This window comes from Somniosus microcephalus, chromosome 23, assembly GCF_052327205.1.
Source record: "Somniosus microcephalus isolate GS21.2 chromosome 23, FLI_Smic_1.0, whole genome shotgun sequence".
NCBI lineage: Eukaryota > Metazoa > Chordata > Chondrichthyes > Squaliformes > Somniosidae > Somniosus > Somniosus microcephalus.
This window is the reverse complement of record NC_141009.1, coordinates 51,648,395-51,671,961: the sequence shown is the minus strand read 5'-3', so window position 1 is coordinate 51,671,961 and position 23,567 is coordinate 51,648,395. Positions and strand designations below refer to the sequence as shown.

Here is a 23,567-nt window from a genome sequence, read left to right as displayed (position 1 = left end):
GAGAAGCAGTAGCCTTTGCGTCTCGGTCACTAAACTCAGCCGAGCGTAACTACGCCCAGATTGGCAGGGAGGCCCTCAGCCTAGTGTGGGGAGTGAAAAAGTTCAACCACTATCTGCACGGGCAGAAGTTCACCTTGCCGACTGACCACCAACCACTTGTCTCCATCTTTAATTCAAAGAAGGGCGTTCCGGTGAAGACTGCGCAACGGCTACAAAGATGGTCCCTTTTTCTAGGGGCGAACCAATATGAAATAGAATATAAGGGCACGAAACAGCATGGAAACGCTGATGGGCTATCACGCCTGCCACTGCCTACTGCGGAGGAAGCACCAGCAGTGGACCCTGTCGAAATATTTTATTCGACTATAATTGAACGCTTGCCAGTAACTAACGCGGATATAGAGAAGGAGACCCGAAATGACCCGACACTGTCTCGCGTATATGACTTGACGGTGAAGGGATGGCCAACACATGGCGACTCACTGTTGCCAGCATTCTCATCCAGAAGAGAACAGCTGTCAGTATGCCAGGGGACCTTGATGTGTGGATCCCGAGTGATAATTCCACCCAAGTTAAAGGAGAGAGTGCTCAATGAGCTTCACGAAGGCCATCTGGGAGGGGTGAAAATGAAAAGCCTTGCTAGGGCTTATGTGTGGTGGCCGGGGATCAATCAGCAAATCGAGGACCTAACAAAGAGCTGCTCAGGATGCCAGAAGGTCCAAAATACACCACCACATGCCCCTCTACACCCATGGGAGTGGCCTTCCTCTCCATGGCAACGGGTGCATATTGATTTTGCTGGTCCATTCATGGACTCAATGTTTTTAATAGCCGTGGATGCGCACTCGAAATGGCCTGAGGTGATCAAAATGTCCTCCACCACCACGGAGAAAACGATTGCAGTCCTATGGACCATATTTGCCAGGAACGGCTTGCCAGAGCAGATTTGCTCTGATAACAGACCACAGTTTGTGTCCGAAGAGTTTCGGAAATTTATGAAAAGGAATGGGGTAAGGCATTACACATCCGCCCCGTATCATCCAGCCACAAATGGATTGGCTGAGAGGTTCGTACAAACCTTTAAAAAGACAGTAAAGGCCATGTGCGATGACGACATTCCACTGCAGCATAAGGTGGACAATTTCCTGTTAGCCTACAGAAATGCGACACATGCAGTTACCAACCAGACCCCGGCCATGATGTTCTTTAACCGAAGGTTGAGATCTCGTCTGGATTTGCTCAGACCAAATGTACGAAGAAATGTTGAGAATAAGCAATTCCAGCACATCAATGAGAAGCCGACAAGGAGCTTCAATGTAGGGCAACCAGTCTTGGCCCGCGACTACTGAACAGAGAAATGGCAACCAGGAATGATATGCACACGGCAGGGGCCACCAATGTACACAGTGGATGTTGGGGAGAACATTGTGAGATGCCATGTCGACCAGATCCTAGCTTCACAGGAACGAGTCTACCCCAGTCCAAAGATGTGCGGGTTAGGTTGATTGGCCATGATAAAAATTGTCCCTTAGTGTTAGGGGGGATTAAATATGCGGGGTTACGGGGATAGGGCTTAGGTGGGATGGTTGTCGGTGTAGGGACTGGGTGCTAGGGTTTGGATGATCAGCCATGATCTCGTTGAATGGCGGCGCAGGCTCAAAGGGCCGAATGGCCTACTCCTGCTCCTATCTTCTATGTTTCTATGTCTCGCGTACCTGGTAATGAACCCGACATACAGGTAGCATCTACCCCAGAAACAGTAGTATCGGAAGCTGATGAACCAACCAACGACAGGGGGCCAGAATCGCCTCTGCACCAAGAGCAAGACACTCAGGAAAGGCGCTATCCATAAAGGATCAGGAAGCCACCCCAAAGACTGAATTTATAAATGGACTATTTTCAGTTAATGTTGCATGTTAAAAGTGTAAATTGTTAAATGAATGTTATGGTACTTTTAATCTAAAAGGGGAGGAATTGTAGTGTATGTACCTTTAAGGGGAGAACTACTTTTTACAGCTCCTGTATACTGTAGTACCAGCAGTGACCACACCTGTATATAACCCTGAGTAGGGATCTGTACTGCTTAGTTTTAGAGCAACCCTCATCCAGTAAACACCTGTTGATTGTTCCTCTGCAGTCTCTGTCAATTATTTGAAGGAGCACTACCTAAAGATTCACGGATTTAACACTGACCCTCTCTGCTTTTCGCCTCAATTTATATCTCCTCCCGCATCTGCACTCATACTATCCCATTCTTTTTTTCCTCTTTTTGTCTTCTTCAATAAACTTCTCCCAGTTCTCCACCTCATTCAACCTCCCTAAAGATCTCTTCTCTTGCCCTGGCCCCACACTCAAGCCCCTTCAGGACATGGGTTACAGCTTCTTACAGCATGGGCATCATCTGCTACGCCCATTATGGCACTAATCACTGTCTCTCCCAGAGCTGCAATGCCAATTGCTTCTTCACTCCTTTCCTGGTGAACATCCTGCCAAGCTCTTTACTACCTCAATCTGTTTAAACTCTATTGCCTCCGGCTTCCCTAGTGGGTTCCCAACCTCCAACCTGCTCCCCGTTGTCCTCAGATTGTTGCAAACAAGGCTATCTCGTAATGGATGAGTCGATTGGCCTGGATCATGGACATTCTTTCCCTCTTACTGAAGGCATGCCAACTGATTACATATTCCAACTTGCCCCCCACCCACTCAAGAAAATGTGATTATCGCCACCAAGTCCCATCTGGACCTCTCCCCTTTCCTACTTTACAACCTTTTCTCATTTCAATACATCACCTTCTTCCACTACCTTTAAAGTTCTTGTTCTCTACCACCTTCCCGAACCTCATGGTGATTTCTTTGATAAGATCTTCTCCACGTTCTCCTCCCATAGCCTTTGTACCAAGTAACTTCTCATCCTCGGTGTGTACAGTCTTCATCTAAATTCCACATGCCCTCTCCTGTGACTTCTCTGGCCCTCTCTCCTCATTCCACATCATCCTGCATATAAATTCCTCATCCAGACCCACAGTCGCCTTCTCAGCCTTGCCATCATATGAGGTTTTGTCACCTCCAAGACTTTGAGCACTGTCAAGGCTATTTGCAATCACTATCTCATCTCCCACTCTGTCTATCTGCATTCTTACTACCCTCAACCTCTGTCTTGGACAAAAACATCCTATTACCACCCTCACCAGTACACTTTAACTCTACACCTTCTTCCCTGGCTATCAAACCACCAGCACACTACTGCAACAGTCAACCTCCCAACCGTTTCCTTATCTCTACACTTAATGCCTTGTTCTCTCCAAGTCATTCACAGTTTCCCACCCCATAGTTCTCACCTCTGCAACATTAGGTTTGAAGGCCAAAAACTCAAGCACACTTACCACATGACATGCCTGGTTATTCAATGCCAGATCTACTACCATAACTATCTCATAGAATACCGCACTTCCCTCTCCCTGGCTAATTCTCCTTCTACTCCAGGATCATTCTCTAGGATAAGGATGATTTCAGATGCCTCAGTGACCAGCCACCACCTCCGATCCCTTAGCCTGACTCCTCCACTCCATCATCCCCTCCAAAAGAAGATGGTAATGGGACAAGTAAAGAAACAAAAGATGGCTCTAGATGAAGTGTTAATGGCCCTGGCAGAATGAAAGACAGCTGCCATGTGAGAGAGAGAAATCAAATGGATAAAAAAGGATAGGGGCAGAGGATATGGTCTAAAATTGTTAAACTCTATGTTGAGTCCAGAAGGCTATAAAGTGCCTAATCGAAAGATGAGGTGCTGTTCCTTGAGCTTATGTAGACCATAACCTCGGCCCCTATCCTTTTTTCCCATTTATTTTATTTTCTTCTCTCCCACATGGCAGCTGTCTTTCATTCTGCCAGTGCCATTTACACTCCATCTAGAGCTATCTTTTGTTTCTTAACTTATCCCATTACCATCTCCTTTTGTCTTGCACCATCTCTTAATCTTTCGTAATGTCCCTTAATCTCTTCTGCCTTCCATCCTATCACAGACCTTCCCTTTTGTTATTTCCTCCCCTCCCCCCTCTCCCTGCCCCTGCACTTGCTTAAAACCTGTCCCATCTCCAGCTTTTTCCAGTTCTGGCGAAGGGTCATCGACCTGAAATGTTAACTCTGGTTCTCTCTCCACAGATGCTGCCTGACCTGCTGAGTATTTCCAGCATTTTCTGTTTTTATTCCTGATAGTTATTGTCCATTACAACCCAATTCAACCCTGAGTTGCAATTTAAACCCTGCATCCTATTCATGACTAAAGCTCCATACTTTCACCTCTTTAATATCCGCTATCTCGCCCCTTGCCACTTCTGAAATCTTTATCCATGCTCCTCTGCTTATGTTACACAAGCTCCAACTCACCCAAAACTTTGCTCCCCACCCTAAGCCCCGCATGCCCATGACTCTGGTCATCACTGACCTCCACTGTGTCCCATGCTCCAACAGACTGCAGCCAGTTTATTTAAGGTTAAACTGACAAAGCAGTCAGGTTTGAAAACACCCTCGCAGAGCTTGGAATAAAACAAATACTTGAGAGAGAAAGCAGTCCTTAGTCAACCAACAGAACATAGTCTTTGCAGGACTTACGTAGGTGCCAACCCACAGAGCTCCATTCCATTCTTGTCTGCCAGAGTAGGTGATTTCAGTGAAGGGATAATTACTAGTCCTAGCCTTTTTCGGGCTACCTCAGATCAGGCGTATTCCCCAGACGTTCACCTTCAACTAAAGTTACAGATAGCCGAATTCTATAAGACACTTAATTGGGTCTAAAGGTTCAGACTATCTCTCCCTAAAGGAATGGAATGACTTGAAGATGTTACCGTCCTCCAGATAGCAGTTTTAATAAATTTAACTAGACTGTAACCTTCTGGATATTATGAGGGTCCTGAAACCCCCCCAGAATTCTGCAACTCCTTACAAAAGAGTGTACAGAAATTGAGTTTGCGAGTTTGATACAGAAATACTACTTGAGACAATTCTAAAAATATATAGATTTATTTAAGAGCCGACATACAGTTAGCAGCTGTTGAGTCAATTGCAACTTTAACAGTTCAAATACAAATAGCTTACATTTCTTATTCTCATTAATCCTTATTCTCAAATCTTAACTTCGTACATTTTTACATTTCTATTATTCTTAATCCAGAATATCCACCAAAATCAAATAAGAGTACCTTTTTTATCCCTGAGACTCAAAGAATGAAAAACTTACAGAGCATGCCTCTGAAGTTGAGAATCGCTTGCCCTTTCCAGCGACTTCTGACTTTCCATCTGAAAAGCCCTATTTTTATACCTTTTTTTAGTGGTTTATCCTTTGACGTTTTCTGCTGATGTAAGCTAATTATCTCTAGTCATTCTCTATTGAATTCTTTTCTATTCTTACTGTCAATTTAGCTGTTAGCTTGTAGACTTCTGTCTGTTGTTTAGGTATTTCAAAACTTATCATAAAAAAACAATATGACAGTAGTATTTATTGATGTCATTCTATCGAAGGTCTTCCATTCAATTCTAAATATTGGCTTAACTGGTTATTATCAGGTGTCATGACTCCTATGTGTTCCAAGTTCAACACAAACACAATGTGATTGCTTGGTGCATCTATTGAAGTCATATCTACAAAGTCTTCTGTAGGTATCATATTTACAACATGTAACTCAAAACCACTTCAACCAGGGTGTTCCATGCATTTCTTAGCTACTTCAATTGGTTGCATATATAATCATGTTTCCTGTTTCTCATTTGATGTTACTTTTACGAAGGCACATGTTTTTTTAATATTCTGTGTTCCTGTTCGAAGTGTGAGTTTTTAACACTTTACTTGGGCATTGCTATTGTGTTGGTTCCAAACCGCAGACATCTCGGAAGCAAGCCTTTGCTTCTTCAATAGAGTCTTTGTCTCAGTATTAACAATCAATTCCCATTTCAAAAGCTTGTGTGGTGTTTACAACTTTTGTGTTAACACTTCATTTTATCTCAGAAGCCTGTATTTTGTTTGCAGCCTGTGTCGTCGAGGCTTTCCAGACCTTTAAACCCAGTATGTCATGTATTAATATCAAAATTCCATTCATAGGATGGTGTATCTCTTGGAATATAGTTATTTCCTTCATAGCAGGGCCACTATATCGAGCCACTATGTTGACTGTTACATGAATGTGTAACTTTCATTCTGAGTGGGATATTTTAAAACTAATTTAAATTAAAAGATACAGTAAAGAAACAATAAGGAACATTCCCAAGAATGGCAGCGTGGTATTGAATTATGTTGACAGAGTAAGACATTGAACAGTGGATTGATCGGGCAAGGGTTTTCATCCAACAGTTCCTATGAATGCTCCAAATTCCTGATCTCCGTTGGGCCATCAGGGGCAGCACTGATGCAGTCCAAAGGTAGAAATGTAGGCCTAGAAATTGAGTTTTGGCGCTGCCAGGGCTTTAGCGCCGGAAGTTAGTGCCGGAGCTAAGTCGCGCTGGTCGGGCCCAAAATTCACTGGTTCTGCGCCCAAACGGCTGCCGGCGCTGCTGAAAGCTGTTAGCGCCTGAAAACTGGCGCTATGCGCTGAATTTCGGCGCTATTCCGGCGCTGCGGCGCCCGCTGCGGTGCGGCAGGTTCGGGAAGTGCAGGCCTCCTCCTTCCCTTAAGGAGGAGCTGCCTGCACCCGGCCGCGGCCCGCGATAATCTTATTAAAAATGAGCCCGGCACCTCGGACAAGTGCCGGGCTTGCTTCTGTTCCGGGGGGGGGGGTGGGGGGAAGTCCGGGGAGGGAGCTGCGGCCAGGCGGGCGGCGGGAAAGCGGCCGGCCGCCGCGGGGCCTTTAATGCGCCGGCGCAAACTTGTGCAAGGCACCTCTGCCAGAACGTTGCTTGCGGCTGCCACGGGCGAGGCGGCCGCAAGTCAATTTCGGCGCTGGGGCCCGTCACCACGGCAACCGGGACGCTGCGCACACCGATGACGTCATCGGTGCCGGCGCAGCGCTACCGGTCTACCGCGGCAGAAGGGCCCCAGGCAATTTAGGCGCCGGCGCCAATTGCAGCGCTAGGCCCTCTAGCGCCGCAAAATCGGCGCTAAGGGCACTGAATTTCTAGGCCGTAGTATTGAAGATTGGAGAGGAAGTGAGTTCTGGGAATTCTCATGTGGCCATTAGTGGCCTGTTCCAAAAAAAGAAACCAACCACTGACTAAGGGGCCTGGAAGTGGGTAGGCTGTTTGAAGTGCAAGAGTGACAATGCCTGCTTTACACAAGGGAATCAGAAAAAAGAAGTGATCGAAATAGCAAATGGATCAGCTCTTGCCCTGTGCTGATTGAGCTGATCTCAACCAAAATGGCAACAGTGGGGCCACTTCGCACTCCTAGGTTAGTGGAAGAAAACGCGAGCTGGGAAACCCGCCCCTGATTAATATACATTGATGTATTAAATATTCACACACACAAGGCACATCGGGCTAGATTTTCAGTATAGACAGTTTTGGGGCGCTAACCTTAGCGCCCGCCCGAAGTTAGCGCCCGCCCCAAAGTAGCGCCCCGTTGCCGGAAATTCAGTGGCTTCGCCCTAAGAGGTTGGTGGAGCGCTAAAAGAGGCGTTCCACTACTATCTTTAGGCGCTAAGCTGGCGGTGCAGAGCGCAACACCCGAGCTCGGACGCAGCGCACGGCAGACACTCTGGTGCCAGTGAGCTCTTAAAGGGGAAGGGTGCATGTGTTTTTTTCAAAGGCAGAGTCTGGGGGGGAAGACAGGAGGAGGAGGAGGAGGAGGAGGAGGAGGAGGAGGAGGAGGTGGTGGTGGTGGTGGTGGTGGTGGTGGCCGGAAACATAAATACACCGTTCACAACAACACACTGGATCCTTCCACACAACACATGCAGACTGCCTTTTATAGTGCAGGAGGAGTGCCCTTTAATTTGCGCTCCCCAGGGTGTGTTGCGTTCCATTTTACAAACGCTCTGGACGCCAGCCGCACAATGGGGCGGTCCGACTGAAGTTTGTATTCGGGGCGGCCAAAGGGCGTTGCACGAGGATGTGACGTCATTTTCTGCGCGCGCATCCGGGCGGCCGCTAAACTTTGCGCCGGTGCTAACGGGCAACTTAATTTGGGGCGGGGCGCAAACTGCGCTGCGCCCGGGCGCTACACGCATAGCGCCCGAAAATCACTTCTCTTAAGGCGCTAACTGCTGGCGCAAGCAACTGAAAATCTAGCCCATCATCTTTAACTTCTTTACCCAGAGAGTGGTGAGTACGTAGAACCAGCTACCACAGGGAGTAGTTGAGGCGAATAGCATTGATGCATTTAAGGGGAAGCTAGATAAGCACATGAGGGAGAAAGGAATAGAAGGACATGCTGATAGGGTGAGATGAAGTAGGGTGGGAGGAGGCACGTGTGTAAACACCGACACAGACCATTTGGGCTGAATGGCCTGTTTCTGTCCTGTAAATTCTGTGTAAAGATTAGAGGAACAGAACATCAAATGACTCTGGCTGTTGGAACAGAAAAGGTACTGTGGCCCACAATATGAGAATATTTGGCAGACACTGCTAGGGAAGCTACTTTACCATTAGCAACAACTCATTCATATTCAGTGACAGGATCCTTATGTGGCTGGTCCTGTGAGACATTCTGTGCCACTGCTGTTACGCAGTCTGTTGTATGTTCACGATGACAGAACCCTTGCACCAGTTTTTCTGAAGAAGGAGAAAAAAAATAATTGTGCCAGATTTCTACAACTTCGGGGCAGGGTGGCGGATGAGCATAGCCTGAAGCACTTCTGGGCAGCTTGTGTTGGCTGATCCTTGACTATGCAGGAGTCCAGGGAAGATGGCAATTAAGCAGACAGGTTGAGCTGCCGAAATGCGATCTGTGTGAACTTCACATCAGTTTTGTGCGGGAAAGTTGAGGCAGAGCTGTGGTGAGCCCACCACTCTAAGAGTTCCTGTGCTTGGTAGGTCGAGACCTCACGGGAGCTGTGGTGTACTGGTTGGTTGTGGCCATTTCTTTCTTAAGATGCTAATTCTTCATGTATGGTGTCCATGTGTCACATGCATCGTATATTATTCTGAAATAAAAACAGAAAATGCTGGACATACTCAGCAGATCAGGCAGCATTTGTGGAGAGAGAAACAGAGTTAACGTTTCAGGTCGATGACCCTTCATCAGAGCTGGGAAAAGCTGGAGATGGAACAGGTTTTTAAGCAAGTGCAGGGGCAGGGAAAGGGGGGAGGGGAGGAAAGAACAAAAGGGAAGGTCTGTGATAGGATGGAAGGCAGGAGAGATAAAGAGACAAAAGGGATGATGGTGCAAGGCTAAACTAGATGGTAATGGGACAAGTTAAGAAACAAAAGATGAGTCTAGATGAGGTGCAAATGGGAATGGCAGAATCATCAACAGCTGTCATGTGACTCTTCCGACGCCCTCCGCCACTTTGACATGTTTCCAGTTTCCTGGCCCTAACCGTCTACTTTTCACTATGGATGTCCAATCCCTCTACACCTCCATCCCCCAACAGGATGGCCTGGGGGCCCTCCACTTCTTCCTTGAACGGCGGCCCAATCAGTCCCAATCCACCATCTCCCTTCTCCGCCTGGCTGAACTTGTTCTCACATTGAACAACTTCTTCTTTGACTCCACTCACTTTCTCCAAATTAAAGGTATAGCTATGGGAACCAGCATGGGTCCTAGCTATGCCTGCCTTTTCATGGGATATGCGGAACATTATTTGTTCCAGTCCTACTCAGGTCCCCTCCCTCACAGACCTTCCCTTTTGTTCTTTCCTCTCCTCCCCCCTTTCCCTGCCCCTGCACTTGCTTAAAACCTGTTACATCTCCAGCTTTTTCTAGTTCTGACAAAAGGTCATCGACCTGAAACGTTAACTCTGTTTCTCTCTCCACAGATACTGCCTTACCTGCTGAGTATTTCCAGCATTTTCTGTTTTTATTTTAGATTTCCAGCATCCGCAATATTTTGCTTTTGTGATATATTATTCTGCTTGGGTTTGAGGTGGGACATAATGGGGGGAATTTTTCCGGGGGATTAGCGGAGGCATTTGGTGGCGGGTTGGCTGGAAAAAAATGTTTTTGACAGCGGGTAGGGAGCCCCTGTCAACCCACCTCCATGCTAGTCTCCCAGATGTCGGGTTTGTCATCGCTGAACAGACCTGACACCAAGTGGCGGGGATGCAATTTTGATCATTAGAAAGATTGTTAACAGGCAATTAACTAGTATTTTAAGCTCACATTTAGATTTTTAGAATTCGCCAACGGCCTCCCCGCTGCTCGGAGATCACGTCAGGTAAGGAGGTCGGGAGTTGTGTCAACCTGGGATGATTCCTTTACTTGACAGCTGCAAATGCTCTAAAAAAGCTCCCATTTCATAGGTGTTCACTTTCCAAGGTTAGAAGCTGTTGCTAACTGCATTGGCCTCCTTAATGCCTCCCGTTATTACCTCCAGGGGGTGGTAACAGGGTGCTTACCGACCAGGCATGGCGGGAAGATTGACTCCTGCTATATTCGGCGGGAGGTTTGCGGCGGCAGTATGGCCTTGCACCCCGATCTCCTTTGCCCGGAGATCATGTCGTCATCACCGTGCACATCGCCCCGGTAGCGCCCCGGACCCGAACTTTGGTTCCGCCCCCTGCAGCATCACTGGACAAAAACACCGGCAGCTGCAGGAGGTGTTCATTAGGAGGCTGGGTGCTTCGGGGGCGATACTTAAAGGCGAGGTGGCCGAGGTAAGTAAAAAGCATTCTGAAATACTCTTTCTCTTTTTTCTTCATTTGTCTTCGCCAGCAATTGATCAGTCCGGCGCTCATTTTTTCAACTTTTTATAGTTAGCGCACCAAACAGGGCGATACCGAGTTTCTCCCCCATTGAGCATTATGCAGGTTGCAAGTGTTTGGAGCAAACTCTCTGTCCAGTGTCACCTCATTGGAACAACCTCTCTCACATTGACAGATCGCTTCTGTCATCTTAAGTTCACCTGCCACCTATTCCATCAGCATCAGAGCCGTTGAAACTCTCTCACCTTGGTCCTCAGAATCCCACCACGATCAGCCCCAACACCAGCAGCACCAGGCACACCAGCAGCACCAACAACAACACCAGCCTTCTCCGCAATCACCTGATGCTGCACAGGACACAGGGCATCAGCACTCGGCCACATTGCTGCCCGGGAGGCCAGGGATGGCCTCACCATAGACAGATTTACTTCACTTGATGCTGTACACCCTGGCTGCCACATGATGCACCAGATTGGCACCACCCCATACCAGCACCATAAAGCATCCCTACAATGCCCAAGCCATTCCATCCACACTCATTGCCAATGCGGGGGTACCATTATGTCTCACCATTCACTGCAACTCACTAAGCCACTTCCAAAGGTGCACACAAATCTGTCCAAGAACACAAAGTGTTGAAAATAAAGATTTCAATGTTTGACAGCACATTAACAGAAATTTCACATGAACAATGGCTAAAACACCCAAGTGTTGTTAGTTGGTATGATTGGACTAGGATGAGGGTGAGTGTGAGGGGTGGCTAGTAAGTGGGGAAGTGATAATGTAGATAGAGAGGGATGGGTGGAGGTGCAAGGTAAGTTGGTGTAAGGATGTGCAGGAGTAGAGTAGAGTGATTGGGATGTGATGAGTGGCACAGCAGGATGAGGTTGAGTGTGGCTTTGCAGTAATGTTTTGTGATCTACTGAGATCATTGAAAGGTTTGAAGGTTTGTGCCACTGCAGCCTGGCCCTCCTGATGACATCCCTGCTTGTGTCCTCCTGTGCAATTTGCAAACAGGCTGCATTGATCTCCTAGGGAGGTCTCTTCCGCCCTTGGGAAGAGAAGTGGACCTCCCTGTGTGCTGTGACTCCACCCATAAGCATATGGAGGGAGTCATGGGAGAGCCTGGGTGCAGCTGTGCACCTCTGTGCAGTCATTGTCATTGGTTGCAGCACCTCAATGCTGTAGAACGTGGACAGCAGAACTGTCAAAATCAATTTGCGCATGGTCCCTTTAAGGAAACTGGCTGATGAAGCGTCATCAAATTACATCATCAGACCCGCTTCCTTCAATTGGCCGGCAAATGTGCTGGATGGGCTTAACAAGCCCAACCAGCGTAACATTCTTTTTACAGAACAGGATGGAGCCAGCAGCATGGTCGCACCCAGCCACCGACCCCGGCCGCCCCGGACCCGCCTCGGTAGGCGAAATCACGGCCAACAGCACAGTGTGTTGGTGCCGCTTTGTGCAGTCATCTGACATGGTTTCACACCCACCATTCTGTGCACTCTGAGTCCAGGCTTTCGAGTTGGCTGCTCTGGAAAGACAATTTTGAATGCTGCCCCCACAATGGGAAGGAGAGAAAATTGAGAGGCTGGTCGCCACAGGCCCTCTTTGACACCTACTATAATGAGGAATTGGCAGAGGTCTGGGTGTAGGCATCTGACATATCCTTTATGCTGAGGAAGGTGTATGGGGGGAGACTACTGGAATAGAAAGGCAGGAGGAAGATTAGTAAATTATTTAAAGAAAAACATACTGTTTCGAAAGACAAGTTCCTCCCTCCAGTCCCATTAGGTTGTGTACTTCCAAGCGGTTGAGCAGCCTACTTACTTTGAGGACTAAGCAAATGTTGCTCAGAACAGCTGCGAGGAGATGCAAGTATTTTTTGATGTTTAGAAGAGGGAGAAAGAATTGCCCAATATGTTGGAATGCTGACCTTTCACCTCTGAGTCTTTAGGTTGAACCTGGCCCAGATTGATGGGATAAAAGGAACAAGCTTGGGCAGATGAAGTCTAGTAGTTCCTTGGAGCTGCCCACACTTAACACCGATTGCTTCATCTTCTACTCTAACTCATTCTTTCCAACGACCTCAAAACTGTGAAACTTCGTACCATCTTCAGTCATCCTTCCCTCCACTACAAGTGATCGACTGTTAAAACCCAAGCTCAGCATCACCTACTTGATTCATCTCATCTCTTTTCAGTGTCATAATTGCAAATACAGATGAGGGAGGCCATTAAATTAAGAACCCATCCATATTTGCCATTATTGTCACAAAGATGCCAAATGGATTCCGCAGATAATGCTCTGTATACATCATTTAATGTGATTGGAAATTATTCATTTTAATTGTTTGTTTATTATGTGGGAGGAGGGTACTAACATGAAAAAGATGACGAATACTGCATAAAAAATATGAAATGTGAGTTTTGAATCCTAAGCTATGGGGGGAATTATGTGAGGGGTCAGCGTGCGTGATCAGTGGTGAGTCGGGTGGGAAAAATTTTTTTTTGACAATGGGTCACGCGCCTTTGCCAAATGTCGGGTCTGCCAGCGCTGAGCAGACTTGACAGGCAGTGACGAGGGAGGCAACTGAAATCATTAGTGGCTTGTTTACAGCCACCTAACAATGCTTTTTTCCCAGCTTTTTGATTTTGACAGGTCGCCCACTGGTTTCCTGCTGTGCCTACACCTCGTCAGTGAAGCTGAAGCGGGAGGTCACTTGCCATTGTTTCAGCTGATGAGCTGACAGCTTCAGATGTCAAGTCCAAGCTCCCAGCTGATTCAGGTATCTTCTCTTAGCCACTAGCTTCTCTAAACTGCATTTCCACTACAGATTCAGGATGCTGCAAGTCTTTACGCAAGTCTCCATCCAGTCTGACCTCATTACCTCTCCCACCACTGACAAATCACTTCTGTCATCTCTAATTCACCTGCCATCTATTCCATCAGCATTGGTGCCCTTGAAACTCTCTCACCTTGGTCCTCAGAATCCCACCACGATCAGCCCCAACACCAGCAGCACCAGGCACACAAGTATCACCAACAATAACACCAACCTTCTCCACAATCAATGACAGGACAGAGGGCATCAGCACTCGAGCACATTGCTGCCTGGGAGGCCAGGGATGGCCTCACCATGGCCAGATTTACTTCACTTGACGCTGTACACCCTGGCTGCCACATGAAGCGCCAGGTTGGCACCACCCCACACCAACACCATAAAGCATCCCTACAATGCCCAAGCTGTTCATTTCACACTCATCACCATTGCAGGGGGTAGCGTTATGGCTCACCATTCACTGTAACTCACTAAACCACTTACAAAGGTATACACAAATCTGTTCAAGAACACAAAGTGTTGAAAATAAAGATTTCAATGTTTGACACCACATTCACTGAAATTTTACATGAACATTGCATAAAACACCAAAGTGCCTACCCTTGTGTATTGTTAGTTGGTATGCTTGCAGTAGGATGATGGTGAGTGTGAGGGGTGGCTAGTGAGATGGGGATGTGATAATGTAGATAGAGAGGGATGGGTGGAGGTGCAAGGTAAGTTAGTGTGAGTAAGGATGTGCAGGAGTAGGGTAGGGAAGGCAGAGTGATGGGGGTGTGATGAGTGGCACAGCAGGATGAGGTTGAGTGTGGTTTTGCAGTAACATTTCGTGATCTACTGAGATCATTGAAAGGTTTACGCCACTGCAGCCTGGTTTCACTGACGACATCCCTGCTTGTGTCCTCCTGTGCAATGTGCAACCAGACTGTGCTGGTCTCCTGGGGAGGTCTCTTCCGCCCATTGGAATGGAAGAGAGCCTCCCTGCGTGGTGTTACTCCCTCCGTAAGCAGATGGAGGGAGCCATGGGAGAGCCTAGGTGCAGCCGTGCACCTCTGTGCAGTGCTTGTCAGTGTTTGCAGCACCTCAATGCTGTAGAACACTGACAGCACAAATGTCAAAGTAAATTTGTGCATGGTCCCTTTAAGGAACCCAGCTGATGACACGTCATCAAGTGACGTCATCAGACCAGTTTCCTTCAATTGCTTGGCAAACGCGTTGGGTGGGCTTAACAAGTCCAATCAGCGTAAAATTATTTTTACTGAGCGGACTGGAGCCAACAGCGGGGACGCACCCCACCACCGACCCCGGCCACACTTACCCGCTGAGGTTGGTGTAATCCAGCCCATAGTCTCTATGTAATGCCTTATCTTGTCTCCCAAACCTCTCAAAGCGCGTCCCATATAATGAATTGTTTTGTCGGGACTTATGTAGGCAAATATAAGCATCAAATGGATGTTCCCTAGATCCAGTGGACTGTCAATAAAAGGGGCGTCCAGCAGATAAAAGCTCAGTTTTCTTAAAAAACACATGCATCAATTGTTGCTTTTGAAATGCTTCTTGGACCCGGGAGAGAATGAATGAATTCCACCTTTATCGAAATGCAGCAACGGAACGCAGTGGCATAACTAATTTCTGATCCGTTAATATGAAGAATTTGCAAGAACGTGGGACCTAGGACCCAGCCTGCCGCATCCGGAGGCTCCAATTTCAACTCTTAGGCAGAAGCACCCTTGAAAGGTGGTGCCGCTTGACCAGCAGTGTACACCGTACAGCTCATATACAAAGGAAAGGAAGCGGACCTGACTCCAAGTTCAGAATCTTTTTTTCCAGAGACCATCAGTCGGGTTACCATAAGGCCTGATGGGTGGAAACATTTGATTGGCTTGAATGCACTGTTCGATTGTACAGTCCCGAGCATTGGGACAGACTGCACTTGTACTTCCATCAGTGGACTGGATATTGTATTGTGGTTGGGGAATTCTCCAACAAATGCTGTTGTAATGCATTGAGGACCACTGACTGCACAGGCTGTAATGTGTGGGAAGTGGCTCTGAACAGCTGTCTGCATCGATATGATGCCGCATGCAATGTTCTGAACTACACCTGGACTTTAGTCCTCATTAGTTTTTCCGTGGAATAATATGATCTTATTTCCTCTAATATTTCTGCTGTGTTACAAGACATGGTAACGCTGAATTGTTCGATACAGACATATCCAGGTGCAGTCAGACTTCTGACCAAGGCACACTCCACCAAAAAAATTACAGCACATAGTGACTCGCCAAATTTCTTTTACAAAAAGAGTAAGAAAAATTATGTTAGAAAGGCGCTGAAAGAAAAACTTGCATTTCTATAGCGCCTTTCACGACCACCGGACGTCGCAAAGCGCTTTACAGCCAATGACGTACTTTTGAAGTGGAGTCACTGTTGTTGTAATGTGGGACACGCGGCAGCCAATTTGTGCACAGCAAGCTCCCACAAACAGCAATGTGATAACGACCAGGTAATCAGTTTTTGTTATGTTGGTTGAGGGATAAATATTGTCCACGATACCAGGGATAACTCCCCTACTCTTCTTCGAAATAGTGCCTGGGGGACCTTTTACGTCCACCTGAGAGAGAAGACAGGGCCTCGGTTTAACGTCTCATCCGAAAGACGTCACCTCTGACAGTGCAGCATTCCCTCAGCACTGCACTGGAGTGTCAGCCCAGGTTTATGTGCTGAAGTCTGAACCCACAACCTTTTAACTCAGAGGCGCGTGTGCTACCCACTGAGCCACAGCTGACACTGAAGGCAGCTTCCTCCAAACCTCAAGGTCTTTACTCAACTTTATGGGACATCAAAATTCAGGGCTGGGTAATGAATGTTGGCCTTGCCAGCGATGCCCACATGCTGTGAATAAATTTTTAAAAAACATCATGAGTGGTTTTGATGGAGTAAATGGGGGAGAAACTGTTTCCACTGGCAGGAGGGTGGGTAAGTAGAGGATATAAATTTAAGATAATTGGCAAAAAGTCCAGGGGGGAAATGAGGATAATTTTTTTTACTCAGTGAGTTATGATGAGCTGGAATGCACTGCCTGAAAGGGCGGTGGAAGCAGATTCAATAATAACTTTCGAAAAGGAAATGTATATATATTTGAAAAGGAGAAATTTGCAGGGGGAGTGGGAGTAATTGGGCCGCTCTTTCAAAGAGCTGGCACAGATGCAATGGGCCAAATGGCCTCCTTCTGTGCCCTATGATTCTATGATCAACAGACCAGGTATTGAGCCCATGGAGCTGGGACGTCCCTTACAGTTGTGTCGTCCTCTGCACTGTACCTGGGAAACACGTGACCTCCAGGCGCAGTGGAGAGGAATAAAGGGGCGTGAACCTGCACTTCCATCATGGAACTGGATATTGTGCTGTGAGCCGGGAATTCTCAAACAGATGCTGCGTCATTGCTGTAATGAGTTTGTAAATTAGACGTAAATCAGTATCTTAGGATCTTTATTTTTTTAAATACAAAATTAACCAACAGCAGCACAAATCACAAAAAAATCAGAAAATGCTGGAAATCAGCAGGTGAGGCAGCATCTGTGGAGAGCGAAATAGTGTTAACGTTTCAGGTCGATGACCTTTCGTCAGAACACATGACAGGTGCAGCATGCCAAAAGCTGACCAACAAAAGGGGATCATTGTATATTTTGTCCATGCTTCATGTAAGTAAATAAACTCTGTACAACTTTCAGCACAGGCCCATAATTCTGGTTTAAGTGTGTAATTCTGTGTAATTTGATCAAGTGCGTCAAACAATGGATGCCGACAACTTGTCGTATATGAAAACTCCCACAGTGGGCTAATTGAGGGTCTAAAGATATTTCATTAAAGGATTACTCCATCACTGACCTGGCACTACCTCAGTTTAACATCTCATTATGGGATTACACCGACCTGGCATGTCTCTTTTTAAGCAATGCATTAAGGGGTTGCATAGCCCTGTTGTAGGCCCTTAGAAATATCACAATTGTTCAGCTTTTCTTAATTCAGAGTGCAAACATGAATTGGGCAGCCCCAGGGGCAGGTACTGTGAACGCTCTTAGCCTAGATACTTAGCTATTTATGCATAGCCATCTGAGAGTTCTTTATCCAGTAGTTAAACACTCCAATTCACAAGGCTCCTTTCCTCACCATATAGACACGTGTTTAGCAGCCCAATAGTGGCACTCCAGTGATGTTCATGAAGCAAATGTACTTGGTGTTGGTTTGCCTCCTAACACGGCGTCTGTTCTCACACTGCTTGCGAACTGACTGATTCTTTCAGTCTATGATGATGCCAGCAAATTGGAATATTTTCCAAGGTAGATGAACACAAAAAGATAACTGGATATCTGATGCCACAACCGTGAATAAATACACTTGCAGTTGAGTTACATTCTCTTTTAATGCCTGTATTTTAAAACAATCTTGACCCTGTAAAATCCAGGCACCCTGTTAATGTTAATGCCAATATAGATGAGCATTTTCTTGGGTTTTATTCTTCTTCAGTATACTACAGTGTTTGAGACATTCACACTAATGGGTCTTCTCCTCACCGTGAGAGTTTCTGTTCAAGAAACTCCTTGGGTGCAGTCTAATTAGCTGTGAGAATCCAAATTCAACATATCCTTCAGTGTAAAGCTTCTGAGCTGTTCTTACCTGTTCAGTTCATTGGCCCAGTCCCAGAGTACTCTCAGTGCTCCCAATAATCGCAGTCAGAAAATGTCCCTATTCAGCTATCCCTGTGAGTGAATCTTGCACCTGGAAGCTGTGCTTTTTCTATAACAGTCCTTGTAGACTCATAAACAGATGGCTAAGAATTCTCTCACTTGCAGTACGCTGCACAATCGCACACCATGTTACCAACTTTTCCTCAAACATTACATATTATCAGACCTGAGTGTTATAAATAAACAGCAGTATGAAGAAGAAGAATCAGCAGATTAGAAAAAAATATAATGCAATATAAATATTTCTTAGAAGATGGCATTTACTATGGACAAATTAAAATAACGGCTGCCCTCTCAGCTGGATGTAAAAGATCCCATGGCACTATTTCGAAGAAGAGCAGGGGAGCTCTCCCCGGTGTCCTGGGCCTCGTTTATCCCTCAACCAATATCACTAAAAACAAATTATCTGGTCATTATTGCATTGCTGTTTGTGGGACCTTGTTGTGCACAAATTGGCTGCCGCGTTTCCTACTGCATTTCTAAAGTGCTTCATTGGTTTTAAAGCGCTTTGGGATGCCCTGAGGTCATGAAAGGCATTATAGAAATGCAAGTCTTTCTTTCAATTAAATTATTATGTAGAAGAAGAAAAAAGTGGACTACATAAGTACTCCAAGTGAAGTGTTGAAATAGCAAGGATAAAGTTGAACACGATCTAGGGGTATGATATAAGTTGACTCCCTATGGAACATGTTCAGTCACTGCAGAGTAGTAAACAATAAGGCAAACAGAATGCTGAATTATAGAACCAGTAGAGTAGAGTACAAATTGAAGGAACTCATTCTTCAACTGCACAAGGCTTAGGTCAGACTACACTTAAATAGTATGTCCAGTTCTGGTCATCAAATCACAAGGGTGCATGTCAAGCCTTGGATGGGCTGCATGGAAGACTGTGAGGTTGAGCCCAAGCATCAGGTGGTTGTTATGAAGGAAAAAAAAAGGAAGGCTTGCACTTATATAGCGCCTTTCACATCCACTGGATGTCCCAAAGCGTTTTACAGCCAATGAAGTACTTTTGAAGTGTAGTCACTGTTGTGATGTGGGAAACACGGCAGCCAATTTGTGCACAGCAAGCTCCCACAAACAGCAATGTGATAATGACCAGATAATCTGTTTTTGTTCTGTTGGCTGAGGGATAAATATTGGCCAGGACACCAGGGATAACTCCCCTGCTCTTCTTCAAAATAGTGCCATGGGATCTTTTACATCCACCAGGCCTTGGTTTAATGTCTCATCCGAAAGACGGCACCTCCGACAGTGCAGCACTCCACTGGAGTGTCAGTCTAGTTTTATGTGCTCAAGTCTCTGGAGTGGGACTTTGAACCCACAACCTTCTGACTTAGAGGTGAGTGGGTTACCAACTGAGCCACAGCCAACCCCTGAAGGCTGAAGATATTTGGGCTTTTCAGTCTCAGAAGGAGTCTACCTCATAGAGGTGTGTGATAGTAAGAGGACTAAAAAGAAAAGGTAGATCCAGAACACTACTTCAGTTTGAACTGTGAGAGTAGAAGAAGGAGACACAGGTACATACCTAGCACAAGACAAATTTAGGACTGAAATTTATTTTTCTGCATACCAAGAGTGAGCACCACGTGGAATGAGAAAGTCCACAACAGCTCAATTACCTTAAGTAAGAAAAGCTTCACATTTCGTTTACGAGTTTCTGTCAAGAGTTTACTGTACAGTCAGTTCAGCCTTACTTTTCCTTTCCTCCAGCTCAAATCTTCATTTTCTGTCCGGTAGGATTTGGAATTGCGAATTCTTTGTCCAGTTCAACCGGGTATGTTACTGAAAACAACATACTGATTGACCCAAAGTCCCAGTTTGGACCAATTTGGTAAAATAAAATAAAATAATTACTACTCACTGTAGTTGTATCTGTCTGAGGCTGAACCAAACTGTTCGCAACCTTGGTGACATATTTGACCCTGAAATGAGCCTCTGATCACATATCCGCAGCATAACTAACAACGCCTATAACCTTCATAACATCGCCCGTCTTCACCCTTGCCTCAGCTCACCTGCTGCTGAAATCCTCATCCATGCCTTTGTTACCTCTAGGCTTGACTACCCCAATGCACTCCTGGCTGGCCTTTCACATTCCACCCTACATAAACTTAAGGTCATCCAAAACTCAGCTGCCTGTGTCCTAACTCGCACCAAGTTCCGTTCGCCCATCACCCCTGTGCTCGCTGACCTACATTGGCTCCCGGTTAAGCAGCGCCTCGATTTCAAAATTCTCAACCTTGTTTTCAAATCCCTCCATGGCCTCGCCCCTCCCTATCTCTGTAACCTCCTTCAGCCCCACAAAACCCCCGAGATAGCTGCGCTCCTCTAATTCTGCCCTCTTGAGCATCCCTGATTATAATCGCTCAACCATCGGCGGCCGTGCCTTCTGTTGCCTAGGCCCTAAGCTCTGGAATTCCCTGCCTAAACCTCTCTGCCTCTCTACCTCTCTTTCCTCCTTTAAGACGCTCCTTTAAACCTACCTCTTTGACCAAGCTTTTGATCACCTGCGCTAATTTCTCCTTATGTGGCTCAGTGTCAAATTTTTTGCCTTTTAATATTCCTGTGAAGTGCCTTGGGATATTTTACTATGTTAAAGGCACTATATGTTGTTGTTGTTGTTGTTGTTTACAAGGAAAATGAGCCATATCCGATTAACAACGGGGGGAGGGGAAATATAGTTGTCCTCAAACAAAATCAACAGATCAGACTCTGTCACTCCTGTTCTAATAATTGATAATTTTCCTGTGTAGCCATACAAGTGGAAATGCCTCAAGAAAGATATGGGGGTAGAAATTCGTCTTGGGTGGTACCGGACCGGCCGCCCGTTATACGCAGCGCCTCGTCTTCAGTTCCATTGCAGTTACTGGAATGAATATCGGGCGCGGAGTATAACGGGCGGCCGATCCGGTAACGCCCGTTCTGCGCCTCCACCCAAGACGAATTTCTACCCCCATGGGAAGATTAAACTAATGTGCTAACTAGTAAAGACATAAAATTGGATCATTGTGAACAAGGGGCTTCATTTTTAGGTGATGAAGACCAACTGGTATCCAAGTGAATCGTTACCAGTACGCTTGTAAGAGTGTTTGCAACTATATTTATTGGGGTGGCTGGTGTTTCACTCTGATGGCAAAAAGTTGCATTGTGTTTGGTGAGAAATATCACGTTTTCCTTCCTGTTGGACTTTTTGATTAACTGCATTGTTTCTGAGCTATAGCTATCCAGAAAAAAATATCATTTTATATTTACAAAAATTGCTAGGAATGGTAATATTCCCCCTTCCCCAAAATATGGCTAGTGTAAAATCCCAGAAAAATTGGTTAAAATATTAACAGGGATGGTCACCCAGTAAATCCTCCCACTTGTTCGTATTAGGTTTTCGCAGACATAACACGTCCTACTCCAGGCTGAATTGGGAGCAGCAATCACCGATCTTATTTTTACTCATCCATGCAAGCCATCGCTTCCTGACTGGCGCTTAACCTCGCTGACAGATCTAGTGCTGGGTAGATTGAGAGAGAATTGGTTAAGTACAGGGAGACCTACCAACACAAAAATGAGAGAAATAATGTACCTACTAGTCTGTGCCAATAGTTGTCACTTCAGGGTAGCCCTTTCTAGCTTCTGGATTGTATGCCTCAAAGACTTGAGTTGGTGCACCTGCTGAGGATCTGAAAAGGGTGATTGAACAGTAAACATAGCTGACCAGATACTTCAACAGCACCATCACGAAGCAAAGCAATAAAGCTTGAACCAATGACTCAAAGCAAGAATGGGATATTTCCTGATTTCTGAATCGCTGAGTGAACAAGCCTGGCTGTAACTTCATTACAGCTCTTCTTGGTAGAATTCGGTATATCTAGAATTGTTACTAGGCTACACCTTCCCTGACTAGACCACACATCTGCTCCTTTTGGTTTTCAGCGGTTCTCGATACCAATATGAAAAGAATACCATAGACTTCAGTTGAGGCAAGAAACAGTTTACGAGAGACCTACCTATTCAGTTATTTTTCATTTGAACAGCACCCCCATATAAATGGTAATTTCCCGCTATTCTCAGATCATGGCCCAGAAATTCTGTTCGCAGCCCTCCCACGGGCGGAGGGCTGCGATTTGGAAAAATCTCCGCCTGGACCGGGGGGCTCCCGGTAGGCGCAGAATTCCATTGCTGTACCTCCTCAAACTGCCGGTGTGCAGGGCCCGCGTATCCCCGGGGCGCAGGTAGTTCGCAGCATCCCTGAGATCACGTGGGCCATGGGGAGCCAATCAGAGCAGGGAATCTTCATTCATAGATTTGACAGGAAGACCTGTCAAATCTATGAATAGAGATCAGCCCCAAAACATAAGTAAAATTTCAAATAAATTTTTAAAAAATCACATTTTTAAAATGACTATAAATTACATAAGTTAACTATTTTAAACAAAAATTTAAATTTTTGAAAAAAATAATTAAAGATTTTACAGGGCTAAAAATAAACTTACCTTTCTTTAAAGTATTTTAAAATGATAAATCAGTGGAAACATTTTTTTTACTTTCTTCAACTCTTAGCCTGGTGAAAGCATTCCTTGCACCGAGGAGCTGCCGGCTGTACGCTGCTTTTCCAGACGCAGCTGTTTCTGACTTACTTGGATTGAAGAAACGGTGGAAAAAAACAGAAGTTTCAGCCGTACGTGCTGCCTCTCCCGGCGCAGGCGTCTGACCTGTGAAGCCCTTTCTTCACAGAACGGAAGTTCCGGTTTCCAGCGCATGCGCAGTGCATGCCTAAAGCCGGCACTTCCGTTGGCCCTACGGGTGAGAACACAGCGCGTACACACCCGTAGGGAACGGAATTTCTGGGCCCATATCTTCTCTGAGTTTTATGACAACCATTTTGAAATCAAGTGGTAAAATCTGAAGTGGGAAAAATATAACCATTAGTTTGGTTTCCATTTTCCCACCATATCAATCAGGGACTTGATTTTCTAATTAAATACAGTAACACCCATACAATGGGTGAGTTGGACTTCCATTAAACTACCAAGTTACTGTGGTAAAAAGGCTACCAACAGCTGGTTGAAGTGTCCCACCTGGTGGCTCAGGAATGAACTTGGGAGATGTGAACACCGAGTTTATTTCAAACTTGTGTGTCCATCATGCTGTCACCAGATCTACTGACATCCCAGTTATTAATTTTAATATTTA

At 45.9% G+C, this 23,567-nt stretch overlaps 1 long non-coding RNA gene across 2 annotated transcripts in view; it reads right to left on the bottom strand.

The window, feature by feature from the left end:
* The window catches only part of LOC147101848 (uncharacterized), a 111,574-nt gene extending 88,480 nt beyond the window's left edge, over positions 1-23,094 (bottom strand). Inside the window, exons 1-3 of one of the 2 annotated variants that reach the window (XR_015073380.1) lie at positions 23,012-23,094; positions 21,962-22,054; positions 21,682-21,885 (exon numbers count right to left, since the gene is read on the bottom strand). This is a non-coding gene — a long non-coding RNA (uncharacterized LOC147101848). Of the gene's footprint in view, positions 1-21,681; positions 21,886-21,961; positions 22,055-23,011 lie in introns of those variants that run through there. The other variant, XR_015073381.1, reaches the window with a different exon arrangement.
* Between the last annotated feature and the right edge of the window lie 473 nt (positions 23,095-23,567).